Below are 24,614 nucleotides of genomic sequence, written 5' to 3' on the forward strand. Positions count from 1 at the left end.
ATATAAAGTGAATGATTTAATACAGACTTTTAAAAAGTAGGGACAAAAATTCCCATTTTATGGGTATAGTCATATATATATATATAGGCAATGTATGTATGTGATCTATTTGTCACATACAGTGAGTTTGGAAAACTGGTACAAACTGCACTCAAGAAACTTACAACTCAATTAGAGATATATCATTATCAAAGGTAAATCAGTGTTAATTCAAAGGGACTTGTTATCATTTTAATATATCAAGTAACCACTAAAAATATCTATACAAAAAGGAAAATGGGAGGTAAAAAATTCAATTAAAGAGTAAACAAAAATAAAATAAGGAGGGAACTGAGGAAAAAAAGTAATATGGCATGTAGAAAATAGAATGATATAAATATAAATTTTCATATTAGTAATTGCTTAGTTACAAATGGAATAATCCTTCTCATCAAAATGCAAAAATTGATTGAATGGGATAAAAAAATCTTGATTGAGTTCAGTTCAGTTCAGTTCAGTCACTCAGTCATGTCCAACTCCCTGTGACCCCATGAACCACAGCATGCCAGGCCTCCCTGTCCATCAACAACTCCTGGAGTACACCCAAACTAAAATCCATTGAGTGGATGATGCCATCCAACTATCTCATCCTCTCTCATTCCCTTCTCCTGCCCTCAATCTTTCCCAGCATCAGGGTCTTTTCAAATGAGACAGCTCTTAGCATCAGGTGGCAAATGTATTGGAGTTTCAGCTTCAACATCAATCCTTCCAATGAACAACCAGGACTGATCTCCTTTAGGATGGACTGGTTGGATCTCCTTGCAGTCCAAGGGACTCTCAAGAGTCTTCTCCAACACCACAGTTCAAAAGCATCAATTCTTCTATGCTCAGCTATATTTATAGTCCATCTCTAACATCCAAACATTACTACTGGAAAAACCATAGCCTTGACTAGATGGACATTTGTTGGCAAAGTAATGTCTCAGCTTTTGAACATGCTGTCTAGGTTGGTCATAACTTTCCTTCCAAGAAGAAAGCGTGTTTTAATTTCAAGGCTGCAACCACCATCTGCAGGGATTTTGGAGCTGAAAAAATAAAGTCTCTCACTGTTTCCCCATCTATTTGCCATGAAGTGATGAGACCAGATGCCATGATCTTCATTTTCTGAATGTTGAGCTTTAAGCCAACTTTTTCACTCCCCTCTTTCACTTTCATCAAGAGGCTTTTTAGTTCCTCTTCACTTTCTGCCATAAGGGTGGTGTCATCTGCATATCTGAGGTTATTGATATTTCTCCCGACAATCTTGATTCCAGCTTGTGCTTCTTCCAGCCCAGCATTTCTCATGATGTACTCTGCATATAAGTTAAATAAACAAGGTGACAATATACAGCCTTGGCATGCTCCTTTTCCTATTTGGAACCAGTCTGTTGTTCCATGTCCAGTTCTAACTGTTGCTTCCTGACCTGCATACAGGTTTCTCAAGAGGCAGATCAGGTGATTTGGTATTCCCATCACCTTCAGAATTTTCCAGTTTATTGTGATCCACACAGTCAAAGGCTTTGGCATAGTCAATGGAGCAGAAATAGCTTTCTTGCTTTTTTGATGATCCAGTGGATGTTGGCAATTTGATCTCTTGTTCCTCTGCCTTTTGTAAAACCAGCTTGAACATCTGAAAGTTCATGGTTGATTAGTTAGTAACTCTCTAAATTAGACTATGTATACAAAAGCAGAAAAAGTAGAAAGTGAACAAATGAAAAATGATAGTTCATGAAAATAGTAACCAAAGTGACTGGGGTAGATATACTATTATCAGACAATATAAACCCCAAGTCAGTTAAAGAAAACCATAGGATATTATATATTGCTAAAAGAGCCAGTCCATAAATAAGTTGTAACAATTTTATATATATACACAGTTAACAAAAGACCACCAAAATATATGTATAAGAAACTGACAGAATTGAAATGAGAAATGAACCATTCTAAAGTATAATTTGAGACTGCAATGTCCCCTTTCAATAATGGACAGAACAAGTAGACTGAAGATCAATAAGGAAGCAGAGGACATGAACGGCACTACAAATAACTAGTTCCATCAAACATTTATATAGCACTCTACGTAATAACGGGATACATATTCTTCTTAAGTATACACAGAACACTCTCTAGGGTATATCATATGTTATCTCTCTATCATAGACAGACATACACACAAATGGAATGAAACTAAAGATGTATAACAGCAGAAACACTTGAAAAGTTCACAAACATATCAAAATTTAGCAATACATTTTAAAATAATTGCTGTGTGAAAGTATGAATAAAAATAGAAACTAGAGAATTATTATATGAAATGAATATTGGAACAATAGAGACAATGAGAGCAAGAGTTGGTTCTCTAAAAAGGTCCATGAATTGATATACTTTCAACTAGATAGACTAAGAAGGAGTGAAGATTCAATTCCCTAAAAACAGGAATGAATATAGACTTTACTACCAACTTACATAAATTAAAAGGTTTGTGAAAGTAAAAGTCACTCAGTCATGTCTGACTCTTTGTGAGTCCATGGACTGTCCATGGAATTCTCCAGGCCAGAATACTGGAATGAGTGCCTTTCCCTTCTCCAGGGGATCTTCTCAACCCAGAGATTGAACCCAGGTCTCCCACATTGCAGGCTTATAAGAAAATACAATGAACAATTGTACACCAACCATTAGATATCATAGATGAAACAGAAAAATATACAGAAAATACAAACTACCAGAACTGACTCAAGAAGACATAGAAAATGTAACCAAACCTATAAAAAAATAAAACAATTGAATCAGTATTCAAAATTCCCAGCAAGGAAAATTCCAAATTCCAGGAGTATATGGCTTCATTGTTCATTTTATTCAAATATTTAAAGAAGAATTTATACCACTATTTCTCAAACATATCCAATAAATAGTATAGTATTACCCTGATTTCAAAACCAAACAAATATCCCAATACAAATATTATATAGACCAGTATCCTTTTGTGAATATAGAATAAAATTCTTCAGCATAATACTAAAAAACCTGAGCTAAGCAAAATGTTAAAATTAAACTTATCCTTACTAATATCTTAATTATATCCGCAAATATAAGATTACATTCACAGGTAAAAAAGCTTATGATTTCAATGTCTTTTTCAGGAGCATAATGTAACCCAAAAAAGAAATCCTTCAGTTTTTAATCATTGCTAGCTGTGAGTTATTTCTAGATATTATCAAGTTGAGACTATTCCCCTCCATTCTTAATGTGTTGACTGCTTTTCTTATATACATATTAGATTTCTGTCCATTTTTTTTTTTTTTTTGCTTCAGTATAAGCAATTGTGTGTGTCTTTAATCTTTTATTCTATTTGGTGTCATATATTACATTGATGGTGTTTCTTATGTTGAATATTTCCTATTTTCCTAGGATAAATTCTATTTGATTGTGGTATATGATCCTTTGCTGGGCTTCCCTGGTGGTTCAGAGGTTAAAGCATCTGCCTTCAATGTAGGAGACCTAAGTTCGATCCATGGGTTGGGAAGATCCCCTGGGGAAGGAAATGGCAACCCACTCTAGTATTCTTGCCTGGAGAATCCCTGGGACGGAGGCGCCTGGTGGGCTACAGTCCACGGGGTGGCAAAGAGTTGGACACGACTGAGAGACTTCACTTTCACTTTCGAAACACCAAAAAAAAAAAAAAAGGACAGAAATCTAATATGTATATAAGAAAAGCAGTCAACACATTAAAAATGGAAGGGAACATTCTCAACTTGATAATGTCTAGAAATAACTCACAGCTAGCAATGATTAAAAACTGAAGGTTTTCTTCTTTTTTGGGTTACATTATGCTCCTGGAAAAGACATATTGAAATCATAACCCTTTTTACTTGTGAATGTAATCTTATATTTGCTGATATAATTAAGATTTTAGTAAGGATAAGTTTATAATGGATTAAGGCATACTCTTTTTTAAGAATTGAATATAGTTGATTTAACAATATCCTGTTAGTTTCTGGTGTACAGTAAAGTGATTTAATTATATATATGTATGTGTGTGCTCAGTCTGTCAGTCATGTCTGACTCTTTGTGACCCCATGGGCTGTGGCCTGCCAGGCTCCTCTGTCCATGGAATTTTCCAGGCAACAATACTGGAATGGACCATTTCCTACTCCATAGGATCTTCCCAACCCAGAAATTGAACCCATGTCGCTTGTGTCTCTTGGATTGGGAAAAGCCAATACACATAAATATTTCAGATTATATAATTTTCCAGTTTCTTTTCCATCATAAGTTATTAAAATATATTGAATACAGTTCACTGTGATCTACAATAGGTCCTAGTTGTTTATCTATTTTATGTTAATATGTGGTAGTTTAGATCTGATACCCCAAATTCCTAATTAATCCCTTCCCCCCATCTTTCCCTATTAGTAATCATAACTTTGTTTTCTATGTCTGTGAATCTGTTTCTGCTTTGTAAATAGGTTCATTTGTATCATTTTTTTAGATTCCACATATAAGTGATATTATATGACATTTATCATTCTCTGACTTCACTTAGATTGATAATCTGTAGGTTCATACATGTTGCTGCATTTGGCATTATTTCATTCTTTTATGGCTGAGTAATATTGTGTTGCATATATGTATCACTTATTTTTTATCCAGTCATCTATTGATGAACACTTTGCTTACTCTCATATCTTGGTTACTGTAAATAGTGCTGCTATGAACATTGTGGTACACGTATCTTTTCAAAATTAGAATTTTCTACGGATACATGACTGGGGTGGAATTGCAGGATCATATGGTAACTTTCGTTTTTCCCAGAGTACGTTTTAAGTTTATTTTTAATGGTGTAAATGTGCTTTTTAGTTTTTTAAGGAACTTCCATACTATTCTCCAAAAGGGTTATGCCCTAGTTTATATTCCCACCAACAATGTAAAACTGTTCCTTTTTCTCCAAACCTTCTTTAGAATTTATTGTTTATAGATGTTTTGATGATGGCTATTCTGACCAATATGGAAACTCCAAGATGGTGGAATTAAATGGGGAGTAGATGACAGATAGATTGGGAAAAATAGAAACAGTGAGAGACTTTAATTTTTTTTTTTTTTGGGGGGGGGGTCTCCAAAATCACTATAGATGGTGACTGCAGCCAGGAAACTAAAAAATACTTGCTCCTTGGAAGAAAAGCTATGACCAACCTAGACAGCATATTACAAAGCAGAGACATTACTTTGCCAACAAAGGTCTGTCTAGTCAAAGCTGTGGTGTTTCCTGTAGTTATGTATGGATGTGAAAGTTGGACCATAAAGAAGGGTGAGCATCGAAGAACTGATATTTTTGAATTGTGGTGTTGGAGAAGACTCTTGAGAGTCCCTTGGACTGCAAGAACATCAAATCAATCAATGCTAAAGGAAATCAACCCTGAATATCCATTGAAAGGAGTGATGCTGAAGCTGAAGCTCCAATACTTTGGGCACCTGATGCGAAGATCTGACTCACTGAAAAATACCCTGATGCTGGAAAAGATTGAAGATAAGATGAGAAGCTGATGACAGATGATGAGGTGGCTGGATGGCATCATGACTCAATGGACATGGATCTGTGCAAATTCTGGGAAACAGGGAGGACTGGTGTGCTGCAGTCCATGAGATCACAAGGAGTTCTACATGACTGAGCTAATGAACAAATACAACAAATATCAGAGAGTGTTTTGCTTGTGTTCTCTTATAGGAGTTTTATGGTGTCATGTCTTATATTTAATTCTTTTAGCCATTTTGATTTTATTTTTTGCATGGTGTGAGGGAATGTTCTAACTTCACTGATTTATATCTAGCTATCCAGCTTCCCCAATGCCATTTTCTGAAGAGACTGTCTTTTCTCCATTGCACATTCTTGCCTGCTATTGAAGATTAGTTGACTGCAGACATGTGGATTTATTTCTGGGGTCTCTGTTCTGTCCCATTGATCTAAATGTCTGTTTTTGTGCCAATATCTGTTGTTTTAATTACTGTCACTTTGAACTATTGTCTGAAATCTGTGGAGAGCTTATGCCTCTAGCTTTAGTCATCGAGTAGGGTGTACTCTTGATCTAATATGACTAGTATCCTTAGAAGAAGAGTAGAAGAGATAGAGATACAGATACACAGAGAGAGGGGAGTGGCATGTAAAGACACACAGAAAATCAGAGGGAAGGCAGCCATGTGTCAATAGAGGCAGAAATTAGAGTTAAACAATTGTAGCCGAGGAATATTAATGATTACCTGCAGTCATCAGAAGGTACAACAGAGAATATGGCCCTTCCGTGGTGCTTTGATTTGGACTTCAAGCTTTTGGATATGTAGCTTGAAATTTATGTTGTTTTAAGACACTCAGTTTGTGATGGTTTATGTAGGCTGCAGTCCATGGGGTCGCGAAGAGTCGGACACGACTGAACGACTTCACTTTCACTTTTCACCTTTATGCAGTGGAGAAGGAAATTGCAACCCACTCCAGTGTTCTTGCCTGGAGAATCCCAGGGACGGGGGAGCCTGGTGGGCTTCTGTCTGTGGGGTCACACAGAGTCAGACATGACTGAAGTGACTTAGCAGCAGCAGCATAGCAGATCTAGGAAATTAATACACCCTTAAGATCAAGAAAAAGACACAATTATTCACTCTCATCAATTCTATTTAACATAATACCAGAAGTTCTTATCAGAACATTTAGGCAGGAAATTAAGAAGTATAGGGCCTCCTAGTTGGAAAGAAAGAAGTAAAACTACTTCTAACTTTATATGACATGATCCTAAAATGTCCACAAAAATAAACAATTAGAGCTAAAAAAAAAATGAATTCAACAAATTTGTAGGTTTAATTTCAACATTTGAAAATCAGTTGTACTTTGTACACTAGTAATAAGCCACCTGAAAAAGAAATAAAGGTAAATATTCCATTTGCAATAGCAACAAAAAGAATAAAATTCTAGAAATTAGTTTATCCAAGGAGCAGTAAGACATACACTGAAAACTATAAAACTATAATATGTTACTGAAAGATACTTAACAAAATCTAATAAATGTAAAGGTATCTTATGTTTAAGAATTGGAGAAATTAGTATTTTAAGATGGAATTTTTACCCAGATTGTCTACAGATTTAATACAATCCTTATATAAATGTCCTTTTTTTCAGAATTAAAAAAAAGACCCTCAAATTCATAAAATTTAAAATGACTTCAAATAACAACAACAACAAAAAAATGCTTGTTCAAAGTTCAAAGTTAGAAGATTCCTAACATTACTACAAAGCTGCTTTAATCAAAACATTTTGGCACTCATATAAGGACAAACCTATAGAACAATGGAATAGAATCGAGTACAGAAGTAAACTCATATATTCATGGGCATTTCATTTTTAGCAAGTGAACAGAGATATTTAATGGGAGAAGAATAGACTCTTCAATAGATATTACTGGAAAAACTGCACATCCATGTGCCAAAGAATGAAGAAGGACCCTATCTCATCAAGTAAAAAAATAGCTAAAAAAAGGATCATTGACTTAAATATGGCATGAAACTTGAAGACTTAGAAGAAAACATAGAGTAAGAGTATGTAACATTGGATTCATCAATGGTCTTAGATATAGCACCAAAGCACAAACAACAAAAGAGAACATAGCTGAATTGAGCTTCATTAACACTGAAAATGTGCATCAACAGACATTACTAAGAGAGGAAAGACAACCTGCAGCAAGAGAATATTTGAAAGATCACAAAACTGATCAAATCCTAGTATCCAGATGACATGAAGAACCCTTTTTAACTCAACAATAAATAGACTATGAGTAAAGAACTTGTATAGAACTTTCTCCAGAGAAGATAAACAAATGGCCAACATGAAAATATTAAAAGATTAGATATGTTGATGAAAATGTGTAGTAATTAGAAAATGCATACATTGTTAATAAAATATAAAATATTGTACTACTCTAGAAAAGTGTGATATCTCAATAAATGAAACATAGAATTACTTTACAGCACAAGAAGTTTTCTTCTAGTGTATACTTTAAAGAATCATTAACTCCATATGATACATTTGTATAAGAATGTTCAAAACTACACTATTGGACACAACTGAAGTGACTTAGCATGCATGCATGCATAGGCCAAAAGGTAGAAACAAATATTGTTCAACTGACAAATGGATAAACTAAATATATAGTATATAATGCAATATTATTCAGTAAGAAATAATATTACTGACTCTTACAACACAGTGAATCCTGAAAACATTACACTAAGTAAAAAAATCTAAACAGCAAAGGCAGAATATTGTATGTTTCTGTTTATATGAAATATGTATAAAAGAGAAATTCATAAACACAAAAAGCCATATTAGTAGTTGTCAGTGGTTAGAGAGGAGTAGAAGTAACTGTCTAATGGGTGTGGAGTTTCTATTTGGTGTGATGAAATGTTTTGGAAATAGAAACTGTAGAATTTTAGAGTACCCTTCCTCATTAAAAAACAATTTGATAGGTTTTTCAATTGTAATAATCCAATTCTTCTTTTCTCAAAACTGCTACATTAAAGTGCATGTTCTATATCATACAGGTTATCTTATTTTTAACAAAGTTTCTGTGAATAATTTGATCATTTAGTGCATTGTCACATTAATATTTTTATTTTAATTTATCTGGAGATTTAGTAACTCCATTTTTCATTCATCTTAATTGATTTCATATGTTCTGACTATATATTCCTTTCTTTGTTAAACTTTGACACATGTAATTTCTTTTCTTAAATATAGTCTGTGGAGTCTCATCATAATTCCTCAATATTGAACTATATTAAATGTGGTTATTGGTATGAAGTTGCATTTTAAATATTGTATATTCAGTTTTGAAACTGAATTATAAAACAATCATAATTAATATTTTATTTCCAATGCATATTGAGGGGTAAAAGATAAAAAAGACATTTTGTTTTATGAAGCCTAAATATATTACTCATATGGATAAAGATATAACTTCAAGAAAACAGTCACAGATGGAAAGAAAAATATTCTCTAATATTAACAACAGACCTCTTTGTGTTTCTCTGAGAGCATATTCACTTACCTTATTAATTAATAAGTTTGCTATCTTGGAAATATATTTAAATACATAGTACTGTCAACCTTGGAGAACATTCTGTGAACAGCTGAATGTACCTTCTGAAATTGCTGTATTATGGCAGTGTACAAAATATTTTTCTGTAATTTCTTTGAAGCAGTTGCTATCATTATGGTGTAGTCAAGAAATAACAATTGTTCAATGTACAGCATGATCTTAAATTAGTAAATACTGATATGTCTCTCTTTTCTGAAAGAATATGTGATTTATGTAATTAAGAAAGCATTTTTTATTACCACAACAGTTTCATGATCTGTATTCATATGTGGAGAATAGAAAAGTTTTCCTATATTAATACTTTCTTGGTTTTCTATCCTTTTTAAATAAAAGTTTAAATTTATTAAAGATGTAAGACAGGACAGGGATAGATTCTTTTGCTTTCCACTCTGAGCTACTTGAAAAATAATATATATAGATGCTGATATAATGTTTCATCTATATATTGTATGTACTTGGTCATTTAAACTATCATTTTTTTAAATTTTATTTTATTTTCAAACTTTACAAAATTGTATTAGTTTTGCCAAATATCAAAATAAATCCGCCACAGGTATACATGTGTTCCCCATCCTGAACCCTCCTCCCTCCTCCCTCTCCATACCCTCCCTCTGGGTCATCCCAGTGCACTAGCCCCAAGCATCCAGTATCCTGCATCGAACCTGGACTGGAAACTCGTTTCATGCATGATATTATACATGTTTCAATGCCATTCTCCCAAATCTTCCCACCCTCTCCCTCTCCAACAGAGTCCATAAGACTGTTCTATACATCAGTGTCTCTTTTGCTGTCTCATACACAGGGTTATTGTTACCATCTTTCTAAATTCCATATATATATGCATTAGTGTACTGTATTGGTGTTTTTCTTTCTGGCTCACTTCACTCTGTATAATAGGCTCCAGTTTCATCCACCTCATTTGAACTGATTCAAATGTATTCTTTTTAATGGCTGAGTAATACTCCATTGTGTATATGTACCACTGCTTTCTTATCCATTCATATGCTGATGGACATCTAGGTTGCTTCCATGTCCTGGCTATTATAAACAGTACTGAGATGAACACTGGAGTACATGTGTCTCTTTCCCTTCTGGTTTCCTCAGTGTGTATGCCCAGCAGTGGGATTGCTGGATCATAAGGCAGTTCTATTTCCAGGTTTTTAAGGAATCTCCACACTGTTCTCCAAAGTGGCTGTACTAGTTTGCATTCCCACCAACAGTGTAAGAGGGTTCCCTTTACTCCACACCCTCTCCAACATTTATTATTTGTAGACTTTTGGATCGCAGCCATTCTGACTGGCATGAAATGGTACCTCATAGTGGTTTTGATTTGCATTTCTCTGATAATGAGTGATGTTGAGCATCTTTTCATGTTTGTTAGCCATCTGTATGTCTTCTTTGGAGAAATGTCTATTTAGTTCTTTGGCCCATTTTTTGATTGGGTCATTTGTTTTTCTGGAATTGAGCTGTAGGAGTTGCTTGTATATTTTTGAGATTAGTTGTCAGTTGTTGCATTTGCTATTATTTTCTCCCATTCTGAAGGCTGCCTTTTCACCTTGCTTATAGTTTCCTTTGATGTGCAGAAGCTTTTAAGGTTAATTAAGTCCCATTTGTTTATTTTTGCTTTTATTCCCAATATTCTGGGAGGTGGGTCATAGAGGATCCTGCTGTGATGTATGTCGAAGAGTGTTTTGCCTATGTTCTCCTCTAGGAGTTTTATAGTTTCTGGTCTTACGTTTAGATCTTTAATCCATTTTGAGTTTATTTTTGTGTATGGTGTTAGAAAGTGGTCTAGTTTCATTCTTTTACAAGTGGTTGACCAGATTTCCCAGCACCACTTGTTAAAGAGATTGTCTTTAATCCATTGTATATTCTTGCCTCCTATGTCAAAGATAAGGTGTCCATATGTGCATGGATTTATCTCCGGGCTTTCTATTTTGTTCCATTGATCTATATTTCTGTCTTTGTGCCAGTACCATACTGTCTTGATGACTGTGGCTTTGTAGTAGAGCCTGAAGTCAGGTAGGTTGATTCCTCCAGTTCCATTCTTCTTTCTCAAGATAGCTTTGGCTATTCCAGGTTTTTTGTATTTCCATACAAATTGTGAAATTATTTGTTCTAGGTCTGTGAAGAATACCGTTGGTAGCTTGATAGGGATTGCTTTGAATCTATAAATTGCTTTGGGTAGTATACTCATTTTCACTATATTGATTCTTCCAATCCATGAACATGGTATATTTCTCCATCTATTAGTGTCCTCTTTAATTTCTTTCACCAGTGTTTTATAGTTTTCTATATGTAGGTCTTTAGTTTCTTTAGGTAGATATATTCCTAAGTATTTTATTCTTTCCGTTGTAATGGTGAATGGAATTGTTTCCTTAATTTCTCTTTCTGTTTTCTCATTATTAGTGTATAGGAATGCAAGGGATTTCTGTGTGTTGATTTTATATCCTGCAACTTTACTATAATCAATGATTAGTTCTAGTAATTTTCTGGTGGAGTCTTTAGGGTTTTCTATGTAGAGAATCATGTCATCTGCAAACAGTGAGAATTTTACTTCTTCTTTTCCTATTTGGATTCCTTTTATTTCTTTTTCTGCTCTGTTATTTATTTAGCTGTTCTGAGTCCTGTGACACACAGGATCTTGTGGCCCACGAAGTCTTAGTTAAAGCATATGAGATCCAGTTCCCTGACCAGGGATCAAACCCAGGGCCCCCTGCATTGGGAGCACAGAGTCTTAACCACTGGACACCAGTGAAGTCCCTAAAGTTTCTCCTAGTTTATTTATTGATGAAACTGGCATCAATACTTGTAGAAATTATATGATTTACCCTAAGAAAGAAATCATGCTGGTTTAAGGAACCAGGTACAGTTCTTATCTAAATGTATATATTTCAGGCATGAACAAATACAGGTTGTTGCTCTGTCAACTGTTCTCTCTCTAGTTTCTTTGAGATTCAATCTTTTGCCCCAGAGATCTGCCAAAGGAAATGCTGGAAGTCAACAGGTATGAAAAAATTCCTCCAGTTGAGCAAAAGATAGCATAGGGAAATCATAAATGTTGCAGATAACAAAAGCAAAGCCAGATCAAGAACCAAATGACATTGATGTGGTTCAGAGACGAGCAAAATTATAGCTCTATTTTATAAATAAAACTTCTACCCAACATCATGTATTATGCTTAGTCATTAAGTCTTGTCCAACTCTTTGCAATACCATGGACTGTAGTCTGCCAGGTTCCTCTGTCCATGAGATTTCCCAAACAAAAATCCTGGAGTGGATTCCATTTTCTCCTCCAGGGGATCTTCTCGACCCAGGGATCAAACCCACATCTTCTGCATCTCTTGCTTTGGCAGGAGGATTCTCTTCCAATGAGCCACCTGGGAAGCCCTATCCAACATCTTACTTTTCAGTAATCTCATAGCTGACTTGCAAAATGGTAGTCATATTTGTTTCCTTACTTCTATCCCAAGTGTTTGTTTCTCATTCTAACCCTAGCCATGTAAACAGTTTGAAGTTCTGAAGAAAAATGAGTGTCTCATCTGACCTAAACAGATTAAAAACAGGCAATAAAGCAAAATCTTAATAATTTTCCTTGTATATCCTAGATTATTTTTAAAAATAAGTGTCATTTTATAAAGTAGTGCATTCACTTCTTCCTACACTCCAAATAATGTCACTTTTGTCTTTACCTTAATGTAATCACTAAATAGGCATACATGTAGCATGAATAGTCAATATAGAAAAAAATATCAATTTTAAATAGAAATCATACTTATGGATTGAAATTTGTATCTATATTAGCAAAATAATAGCATTGATTGCATGCTTACTAAAACTGAGGTTTTATATTAAATGTCTCACAGAAATCAATTCATTTAATTGTCATAATATCTTAAAGATATATAGTTATTAATAGGCAGAAACAATATTTGAGTATGATTGTTTAATTCAAGAACCCAAACTATTAGCCATTACACTATAATTTATATAAAAACATAGGAACTATAGGGAAAAAATCACTGAAATTCTTAAGAACCAAAATAATGGAAAACGCATTAAAAAATGACAAATAAGTAGCTAAGTACATCATTCATGATATGTTCTACTTTGAGTAAGAGCATAGATGAAATGCTTTAATTCATATGTATTTGAATAAAATATGTATCAATAAAATTATATCATATCAAATCTTTATAATCAAAATAACATGAGAAACAAGCAAAAAAGTACACATTAAATTAGATTTATTGATTTATTTGGACAGAATTTAAGATTATTAGAGATAATACTATTGATAAAATTACTAACATAAAATTTACTTTAATTTTCAACCTTATCTTGATGAAAATAAATATGAAATATAAAGAAATTTTGGAATTTGAAATTCAGAAATTGTGTACTAAACTGCAAACACCAAAGATAATAAGTTTGCCAATTAAAAGAATAAGAGAAAACCAATACAATATTGTAAAGTAACCTCCAATTAAATACATTTATATAAAAAAGAATAAGACATTAATTTCAATATATCAGAACTTCAAAGTTTTTAAGCAAAATAACATAAAGTTCTCAGGCTCAAGAGAAGAAATTGAAAACGATAATAAAATTGTGAGATCCAATGTTCAAACTGCTTTTCACTTACTCATTCTTCTATCAACATTCTGACTCATGAGAGATTTAGTAATCAGGAATAATAGTGAGTCATTCCCTTCTGTCAGAATAGTTTCTATTAGTTGCATACACTGAAATTCCAAAAGTGGTAGAAATGTCTTGAAAGTATACAGTGAAGCATTCTAAATGACTTAAATAAATCTTGCTAGAGATATTAAAGAAACATTCAATTAATTTGAGTGACAAACCTAATCAATTCCTTTATTTGTCAATAATGGGTTTCTAAAGCTCGAAAGTAGATATAGAAAGCAGAAGCCTTCAGAACTTGTTTTGAGGGCAATAGATGATGCATACTACTGATTTTAAAATTGAATTACTATTATTTTCAATTCTTGACTATCTTACTGCCCCACGTCTCAGTCTATGCTCTCCTTAATGTCATTTTATGTTTTCAGCTATCTAATTCTTGGGGCAGATTTCCATGTGGTTTTGCAGTCGATGTCATGTCCGACCTTTTGCAACCCCATGGACTGCAGCACACTATGCTTCCCTGTCCTTCATTATCTTCCAGAGTTTGCTCAAACTCATGTCCATTAAGTTGGTGATGCAATCTAGATTTCTCTATTTCCAGATTTCTATGCATGGCCACAATTCTTTCTCATTCTTGTGACTGCAAACACTAAATCCTATCTATAGTCTCATTTGACTTTTTAAGCTTACAAATGAGATAAACGTTGGCTTCTCTTCCCCACTCTCAACTTCCAAACTTCAGATTTGTTATAAAGTTTCATTTTCTGTCTATGCGTTGCCCCTGAAAACAATGTCCTTCCTTTGTCTATACTGTCTGAGTTTAGGGTCTTACTGACATGTGTCAGAAATGCTGCCCAAATAGACTCCTGGGTTTCACTGACCTCTGTTATATTCAGGATATATGATATACCTTAATTAAATCAGCTCTGCTTATATTACAACCTTCTAACCAAACTCTTATGTTTTCCTTTATATAATTATTAGTATGTATTTAGAATTCTCTGCAATATAAGATTTGCCAAATTTATTCCTTCTCATAACCTGAAAATATAGTCTACATTTCAAACACTCAATATTCCTACAATTAGATTTGTGCTTTGCTATACCCATGCCCAAGTTGTTTTCCCCACATAGAATTTTCCTTATTTTGCAGGAGGTGTGGGAGGTATATCCTTTGTTTGTTTGTTTGGTTTGGTTTTTTAAATTTATTTTCTATTGAAGGATAATTGCTTTATAGAATTTTATTGTTTTCTGTCAAATCTCAACATGAATTAGCCATAGGCATATAGATAACCCTTCCCTTTTGAACCTCCCTCCATCTCCCTCCCCATCCCACCCCTCTAGGTTGATACAGAGCCCCTGTTTGAGTTTCCTGAGCCATACAACAAATTCCCATTGGCTACCTATTTTACATATGGTAACGTAAGTTTCCAGGTAACTCTTTCCATACATCTCACCCTCTCCGCTCCTCTCTCCATGTGCATAAGTCTATTCTCTATGTCTGTTTCCTCATTGCCGCCCTGTAAATAAATTCTTCAGTGTCATTTTTCTGTATTCCGTGTATGTGTGTTAGAATACAACATTTATATTTCTCTTTCTGACTCACTTCATTCTGTATAATAGGTTCTAGGTTCATCCACCTCATCATAACTGACTCAAATGCATTCCTTTTTATGGGTCAGTAATATCACATTGTGTATATGTACCACACTTCTTTATCCATTCATCTGTTGATGGACATCTAGGTTTTTTCCATGTTCTAGCTATTGTAAATAGTGCTGCAATGAACAATGAGATGTATGTGTCTTTTTTAACCCTGGTTTCCTCAGGGTATATGTCTAGGAGTGAGGCTGCTGGGTCATATGGTGGTTTTATTCCTAGTTTTTTAAAGAATCTCCATACTGTCTTCCATAGTGGCTGTATATATTTACATTCCAACCAACAGCGCAAGAGCATTCCCTTTTCTCCAAACCCTCTCCAGCATTTATTGTTTATAAACTTTTTGATGATGCCCATTCTGACTGGTGTGAGGTGGTATCTCACTGTAGTTTTGAATTACATTTCTCAAATAATGAATGATGTTGAGCATCTTTTCATGTGTTAGGTAGCATCTTTTCATGTGTTAGGTAGCATCTGTATGTCTTCTTTGGTGAAATGTCTGTTTAGGTCTTTTCCCCACTATTTGATTGGGTTGTTTGTTTTTCTAGCATTGAGTTGTATTAGCTGCTTGTATATATTGAAGTTTAATCCTTTGCCTGTTGTTTCATTTGTTATTATTCTCTCCCATTCTGAGGGTTGTCTTTTCACCTTGCTTATAGTTTCCTTTGCTGTGCAAAAGCTTTTAAGTTTAATTAGGTCCCACTTGTTTCCTTTTGTTTTTATTTCCATTACTCTAGGAGGTGGGTCATAGAGGATCTTGCTTTGATTTATGTCATCGAGTGTTCTGCCTATGTTTTCCTCTAAGAGTTTTATAATTTCTGGTCTGACATTTAGGGATTTAATCCACTTTGAGTTTATCTTTGTGTATGGTGTTAGGAAGTGTTCTAATTTCATTCTTTTACATGTAGCTGTCCAGTTTTCCCAGAACCATTTATTGAAGTGACTGCCTTTGCCCTATTGTATATTCTTTGTCAAAAATAAGGTACCCATAGGTGCATGGGTCTATTTCTGGGCTTTCTATCTTATTCCATTGGTCTATATTTCTGTTTTTGTGCCAGTACCATACTGTCTTGATGACTGTAGCTTTGTAGTATAATCTGAAGTTGGGAAGATTGATTGCTTCAGCTCCATTTTTATTTCTCAAGACAGCTTTGGCTATTCAGGGTCTTTTGTGTTTCCATATGAATTGTGAAATTTTTTGTTCTAGTCCTGTGGAAAATGCCATTGGTAATTTGATAGGGATCACATTGAATTTGTCGATTGCATTTGGTAGTATATTCATTTTCAAAATATTGATTCTTCCTACCCAGAAACATGGAATATCTTTCCATCTGTTTATGTCATCTTTGATTTCTTTCATCACTGTCTAATTTTCTGTGTACAGTTCTTTTGTATCCTTAGGTAAGTTTATTCCTAGATATTTAATTCTTTTTGTTGCAATGGCGAATGGGATTGATTCCTTCATCTCTCTTTATGATTTTTCATTGTTAGTATATAGAAATGCAAGTGATTTCTCTGTATTGATTTTGTATCCTGCAACCTTGCTAAATTCATTGATTAGCTCTAGTAATTTTATGATACTATCTTTATGGTTTTCTATATACAGTATCATGTCATCTACAAATAGTGAGAGCTTTACTTCTTCTTTTTGGATCTAGATTCTTTTATTTCTTTTTCTTCTCTGATTTCTGTAGCTAGGACTTCCAGAACTAAGTTGAATAATAGTGGAGAAAGTGGACACCCTTGTCTTGTTCCTGATCTTAGGGGAATGCTTTCACTATTTTACCAGTGAGAATAATGTTTGCTGTAGGCCTATCATATATGGCCTTTACCATGTAGGTTCCTTCCATGCCCATTTTTTGATAAATGGGTGCTGAATTTTGTCAAAGGCCTTTTATTCATCATACGGTTTTTATCTTTCAATTTGTTAATAAGGTGTATCATATTGATTGATTTGAGAATATTGAAGAATCCTTGCATTCCTGGAATAAACCCAACTTGATCATGGGTAGTGAGCTTTTTGATGTGTTGCAGAAATCTGTTTGTTAAAATTTTATTGAGGATTTTTCCATCTATGTTCATCAGTGATATTGGCTGGTAGTTTTCTTTTTTTGTAATGTCTTTATCTGATTTTGGTATCAGGGTTATGGTGGCCTCATAGAATGAGTTTTGAAGTTTTCCTCTGAAAATTTTTGAACGAGTTTTAAAAGGTTAGGCATTAGCTCCTCTCTAAATGTTTGCTAGAATTCTCCTGTGAAGCCATCTGGTCCTAGGCTTTTGTTTTTTGGGAGATTTTTGATCACGAAATTCAATTTCAGTGCTTGTAATTGGGTTTTCCATAATTTATATTTTTTCCTGGTTCAGCCTTGGAAGATTGAACTTTTCTAAGAACCTGCCCATTTCTTCCAGGTTACCCAATTTATCGTTATATAGTTGTTCATAATAGTGTCTTAAAATCCTCTTCACTTCTGCATTGTCTATTGTAACCTCTCTATTTTCATTTCCAATTTTGCTGATTTTATTCTTCTCTCTCTCTCTTTTTTTTTTGTTTTGATTGATGAGTCTGGCCAAAGGTTTATCAGATTTGTTTATCTTCTCAAAGAACCAGCCTTTAGATTTATTAATCTTTACTATTTTTTTCTTTCATTCCCTTTTCATTTATTTCTGCTAAGATGTTTATGATTTCTTTACTTCTACTATGATTTCTTTACTTCTATTTTTTTTTAATTCTTATTCCAGTTGTTTTAGGTGTAAAATTAGGTTGTCTATTCGATGTTTTTCTTGTTTGTGAGGTAGGATCGTACTGTTTTAAACTTACCTCTTAGGACTGCTTTTGCTGCATCCTATAGGTTTTGAGTTGTTGTGTTTTCATTGTCACTTTTTTATAGAAATTTTTTGATTTCTCTTTTGATTTCTTCAGTATCCTGTTGGTTATTTAGAAATGTGCTATTTAATCTCAATATGTTTGTGTTTCTTACATTTTTTTTTCTCTTATAATTGATATCTAGTCTCATAGCATTATGGTCAGAGAGGATGTTTGACATGATTTCAATTTTCTTAAATTTACTGAGGTTTGTTTGATTTGTGACCCAAGATGTGGTCTACCCTGAAGAATATTCCATGTACAGTTGAAAAGAAGGTGTGCTCTTCATTTGGATGGTATGTCCTGAAGATATCAGTGAGATCCATCTTATCTAATGTATCATTTAAGACTTGTGTTATTTATTAATCTCCTATTTTGGTAATCTGTCCATTGCTGCCAGTGAGGTGTTAAAGTGTCCTACTATTATTGTGTTTCTGTCAGTTTCTCTTTTTATGTCTGTTAGTGTTTATCTTATGTACTGAGGTCCTCCTATGTTGGATGTATATATATTTACAATTGTTATGTCTTTCTCTTGTATTAATCCCTTGATCATTATATAGTGTCCTTCCTTATCTCTTGTAATCTTTATTTTAAGGTCTATTTTGTCTGATATGAGGATTGCTACTCCAGCTTTCTTTTGTTTCTCATTTGGATGGAATATATTTTTCCATCCTTTCACTTTCAGTGTGAGGTGTCTTTAGGTCAGAAGTAGGTTTTCTTGTAGACAGCATTTATATGGGTCTTGAGTTTGCATCCATTAAGCCGGTCTGTGTCTCTGGGTTAGAGCATTTAACCCATTTATATTTAAATTAATTATTGATATATATGTTCTTATTGCCATTTTATTAATTGTTTGGGGTTGATTTTGTAGATATTTTTTCCTTTTCTTATATTTCTTGACTATATAAGTCCCTTTAACATTTGTTGTAGGTTTGGTGGTACTGAATTTTCTTAACTTTTGCTTGTCTGAGAAGCTTTTAATTTCTCCATAAATTTTGAATGAGATTCTTGCCAGATACTGTAATCTTGGTTGTAGATTTTTCCCTTTCAGTACTTTAAATATATCCTGCTATTCCCTTCTGGACTGCAGATTGTTTTGCTGAAAGATCAGCAAACACATGGAGTTTCCTTTATATGTTAGTTGTTGCTTCTCCCTTGCTGCTTTTAATATATTTTTCTGTGTGTTTAGTCTTTGTTAGTGGAGAAGACAATGGAAACCCATTCCACTACTCTTGCCTGAAAAATCCCATGGCCAGAGGAACCTGGTAGGCTGCAGTCCATGGGGTTGCTAAGAGTCAGACAAGACTGAGCGACTTCAATTTCCCTTTTCACTTTCATGCATTGGAGAAGGAAATGGCAACGCATTCCAGTGTTCTTGCCTGTAAATTCCCAGGGATGGGGGAGCCTGGTGGGCTACCATCTATGGGGTCACACAGAGTCAGACACGACTGAAGCCACTTAGCAGCAGCAGCAGTCTTTGTTAGTTTGATTATTATGTGTCTTGACATGTTTTTCCTTGGCTTTATCCTGTATGGGACTCTTTGTGACTCTGTGACTTGATTGACTATTTACTTTTCCATGTTGGGGAAATTTTCAACTATAATCTCTTCAAAAAATTTTTAATATATTTTATTTTCCTCTTCATCTTCTGGGACCCCTATAATTCTAATGTTGGTACATTTCATATTGTCCCAGAGGTCTCTGAGACTATCCTCAGTTCTTTTCATTTTTTTAAATTTATTCTGCTCTTCAGAAGTTATTTCCACCATTTTATCTTCCAGCTCACTGATTCGGTCTTCTGCTTCTGATATTCTGCTATTGATTCCTTTCAGAGTATTTTTACTTTAATAATTGTGTTGTTTGTCTCTGCATGTTTATTCATTAATTCTTCTAGGTCTCTGTTAATTGATTCTTGCATTTTCTCCATTTTGTTTTCAAGGTTTTTAATCATCTTTACTATCATTATTCTGAATTCTTTTTCAGATATTTTGCCTATTTCCTCTTCATTTATTTGGACTTCTGTGTTTCTAGTTTGTTCCTTCATTTGTGTAGTATTTTGATGCCTTTTCTTTTCTTTTTTTAAACTTGTTGTGTTTGAGGTCTCCTTTTCCCAGGATTCACGATTGAATTCTTTCTTCCTTCTTGTTTATGCCCTCCTAAGGTTGGTCCAGAGGTTTGTGTAAGCTTCTTACAGGGTGAGATTTGTGCTGAGTTTTTTTTGTTTGTTTGTTTGTTTTTCCTCTCTTGGGTATGGATGAGTGAGGTGGTAATCCTCTCTGCTGATGATTGTGTTTGTATTTTTGTTTGTTTGTTATTTAGATGAGGTGTCCTGCACAGGTTGCTATTGGTGGTTCCGTGATACCTGGGTCTTATATTCCAGTGGTTTCCTCTGTGTGATTTCTCATTATCTGATACACCCTAAGGTTGGTTCTCTGGTAATCTAGGGCCTTGGAGCCAGTGCTCTGACTCCAGAGGCTCAGGGCTTGATCTCTGGTCAGGAACAAAGATTTCACAAATGTTTTGTTATGGTATTAAGTGAGATTAAAATAAATAGCCAAAAATGAGAAACCAAAGATGAACCCCAGACAAATGGAAGTTACAAAATCAGGCAAATAATGATTGAAATAATGGATTATACACATATACAACCATGAGAAAATTCAAACAGTCCAACAAAAATAAAGTACAATAGATTTTCCTGGCAAAAAAAATATATATCTCAGTTCGTCAGTACAGTTCAGTCACTCAGTCCTATCTGACTCTTTGCGACCCCATGAATTGCAGCACGACAGGCCTCCCTGTCCATCACCAATTCCCAGAGTTCACTCAAACTCACGTCCATCGAGTCGGTGATGCCATGCAGCCATTTCATCCTCTGTCGTCCACTTCTGCTCCTGAACCCAATCCCTCCCAGCATCAAAGTCTTTTCCAATGAGTCAGCTCTTTGTATGAGGTGGCCAGAGTACTGGAGTTTCAGCTTTAGCATCATTCCTTCCAAAGAACACCCAGGACTGATCTCCTTTAGAATGGACTGGTTGGATCTCCTTGCAGTCCAAGGGACCCTCAAGAGTCTTCTCCAACACCACAGTTCAAAAACATCAATTCTTCGATGCTCAGCTTTCTTCACAGTCCAACTCTCACATCCATACATGACCACTGGAAAAAACCATAGCCTTGACTAGACGGACATTTGTTGGCAAAGTATTATCTCTGTTTTTGAATATGCTATCTAGGTTGGTCATAACTTTCCTTCCAAGGAGTAAGCGTCTTTTAATTTCAGGGCTGCAGTCACCATCTACAGTGATTTTGGAGCCCAGAAAAATAAAGTCAGCCACTGTTTCCACTGTTTCCCCATCTATTTCCCATGAAGTGATGGGACCAGATGCACTGATCTTAGTTTTCTGAATGTTGAGCTTCAAGCCAACTGTTTCATTCCCTTCTTTCACTTTTATCAAGTTCCTTTCATCAACTTTCATTAAGTTCCTCTTCACTTTCTACCATAAGGATGGTGTCATCTGCATATCTGAGGTTATGGATATTTCTCCTGGAAATCTTTATTCCAGCTTGTGCTTCTTCCAGCCCATCGTTTCTCATGATGTACTCTGCATATAAGTTCAATAAGCAGAGTGACAATATACAGCCTTGACATACTCCTTTTCCTATTTGGAACCAGTCTGTTGTTCCATGTCCAGTTCTAACTGTTGCTTCCTGACCTGTATATAGGTTTCTCAAGAGGCAGGTCAGGTGGTCTTGTATTCCCATCTCTTTCAGAATTTTCCAGTTTATTGTGATCCACACAGTCATAGGCGTTGGCATAGTCAATAAAGCAGAAATAGATGTTTTTCTGGAACTCTCTTCTTTTTTTGATGATCCAGCGGATGTTGACAATTTGATCTCTGGTTCCTCTGCCTTTTCTAAAACCAACTTGAACATCTGGAAGTTCATGGTTCACATACTGCTGAAATCTGGCTTTGAGAATTTTGAGCATTACTTTGCTAGCATGTGAGATGAGTACAATTGTGTGGTAGTTTGAGCACTCTTTGGCATTGCCTTTCTATGGGATTGGAATGAAAACTGAACTTTTCCAGTCCTTTGGCCACTGCTGAGTTTTCCAAATTTGCTAGCATATTGAGTCCAGCACTTTCATAGCATCCTCTTTCAGGATTTGAAATAGCTCAACTAGAATTCCATCACCTCCACTAACTTTTTTCGTAGTGATGCTTTCTAAGGCCCACTTGACTTCACATTCCAGGATGTCTGGCTCTAGGCCAGTGATCACACCGTCGTGATTATCTTGGTCATGAAGATCTTTTTTGTACAGTTCTTTTATGTGTTCTTGCCACCTCTTTTTAATATCTTCTGCTTCTGTTGGGACCATATCATTTCTGTCCTTTATTGAGCCCATCTTTGCATGAAATATTCCCTTGGTATCTCTAATTTTCTTGAAGAGATGTGTAGTCTTTCCCATTCTTTTGTTTGTCTCTATTTCTTTGCATTGATCACTGAGGAAGGCTTTCTTATGTCTCCTTGCTATTCTTTGCAACTCTGCATTCAGATGCTTATATCTTTCCTTTTCTCATTTGTTTTCTGCTTCTCTTCTTTTCACAGCTAAAATTATGTCTACCTGAACTTAACTAATTAAAGCATAAACCAGAAAACAGAACTAAAGCAAGGTGCCAATTGCATAATAAAGCAATGAAAACAAAACTAACAAATATGTTGAGAGGGAGGAAAGGAAAAAAAGAAAGAATAGATATGTAAAGTTAAATAGAGGTAGATGAAGAAAATTTATATACATTAAAGATTAACTGCAAGGGGAAAAGGAAAAGAGTAGTAGGAAAGACAAACAAAGTAATAAATGTAGAAAAAATAAAATAGGCTTAAAAATTAAAATCGTATAAAATAGAAATGGAAAAAAAAGAGGAAGCATAAAGAGAAAAGGAAAAATATGAAAACTCCACAGAACTGCAAAGGCCCAAAGTAGAGGCACACATTATAAGGACTTTAAAAGGTGTGACTGAATATACACATATACATATAGACCCATAAGCAAAATCAGAGCAGTCCAATAAAAATAAAGTACAATAGATTGACCCAGCAAACAAAGGGAACCAAAAATTATATCTACCAGAACAAAACTAACTAAAGCACAAACTGCAAAACAAAACTAAAGCAAGGTGCCAAGTGAGGAATAAAGCAATGAAATTAAAAATAACAAATATGTTGAGACTAAAGGAAAGAAAGAAAAGAAAGAAAGAATAGATATGCAAAGTTAAATAGAGGTAAATAAAGAAGATTTTTGTATATTAAAAGATTAACTTCAAGGGGTAAAGAACAGTAGGAAAAGCAAACAAAGGGATAAATGTAAAATAAATAGTAATAGGTTTAAAAATCAAAGAGAAAAGAAAAAAAGAAAGCTCCCCAGAACTGAAAAAGCCCAGCATAGAAGCAGAGATTTATATCAACAATAAAAAATGTGATTGAGAAAAAAAAAGAAAATAAGAAAGGAAAAAAAAAAAGAAAAATATCCAAAAAAATCTACAGAATAAGTCAAAACATAAGAATAACAATTTTTTTTCTTGAGTCACTGCTGTCAGAGTCCTTTCCCTTGCTAGGAGTCACAGTCCACTTCACATCCTTAGGATGACCTCTAACACTGCTGATCTCTGGACCACTGTTGGGGCAGCTCAGATTGTAGTCTAGTCCTGCTCCTCTGTGTTCTAGATTCCAATGTCCACAGCTATCAGAAATAGTGTGTTTTCTTTTGTCAGAGTTCTCAATGACTGTTTATATATTCCATAGACACAGATTCTGCCTAGTTGATCCTGTGGATTTAATCTGCAGCTTGTACAATTGGTGGGAGGGTTTTGGGTCTTCTTCCTTAGTCACACTGCCCCTGGGTTTCAACTGTGGTTTTATTTCCACCTCTGCATGTGGGTCCTTCACTGGGGTTTGCTCCTGAGACTGACCTGGAAGACTTGGGCTTGGACCTGTGAGGGCCAAGTGTGGGGCTTGTTCAGTTGCTTGGGTCACAGGAGTTCTGGCAGCACCAGGTACTCAGGGAGTTGGCAGCTAGGGCAGCAGGAAATATGGTCCTTTAGAAGGGTCGGACATGACTGAGCGACTGAACTGAACTGAGAAGGTATGGCAACCAGTATTGGCCAATCCGCTCCAGTATTCTTTCTGGGAGAACCCCACTTCCTGATAGAGACGCCTGGCAGGCCACAGTCCACAGGGATGCAAAGAATTAGACACTACCAAAGCGACCCTGCATGCATAGGCGCAAGACTTTTTCT

Source organism: Bos javanicus, chromosome 2 (assembly GCF_032452875.1).
Source record: "Bos javanicus breed banteng chromosome 2, ARS-OSU_banteng_1.0, whole genome shotgun sequence".
NCBI classification, from domain to species: domain Eukaryota; kingdom Metazoa; phylum Chordata; class Mammalia; order Artiodactyla; family Bovidae; genus Bos; species Bos javanicus.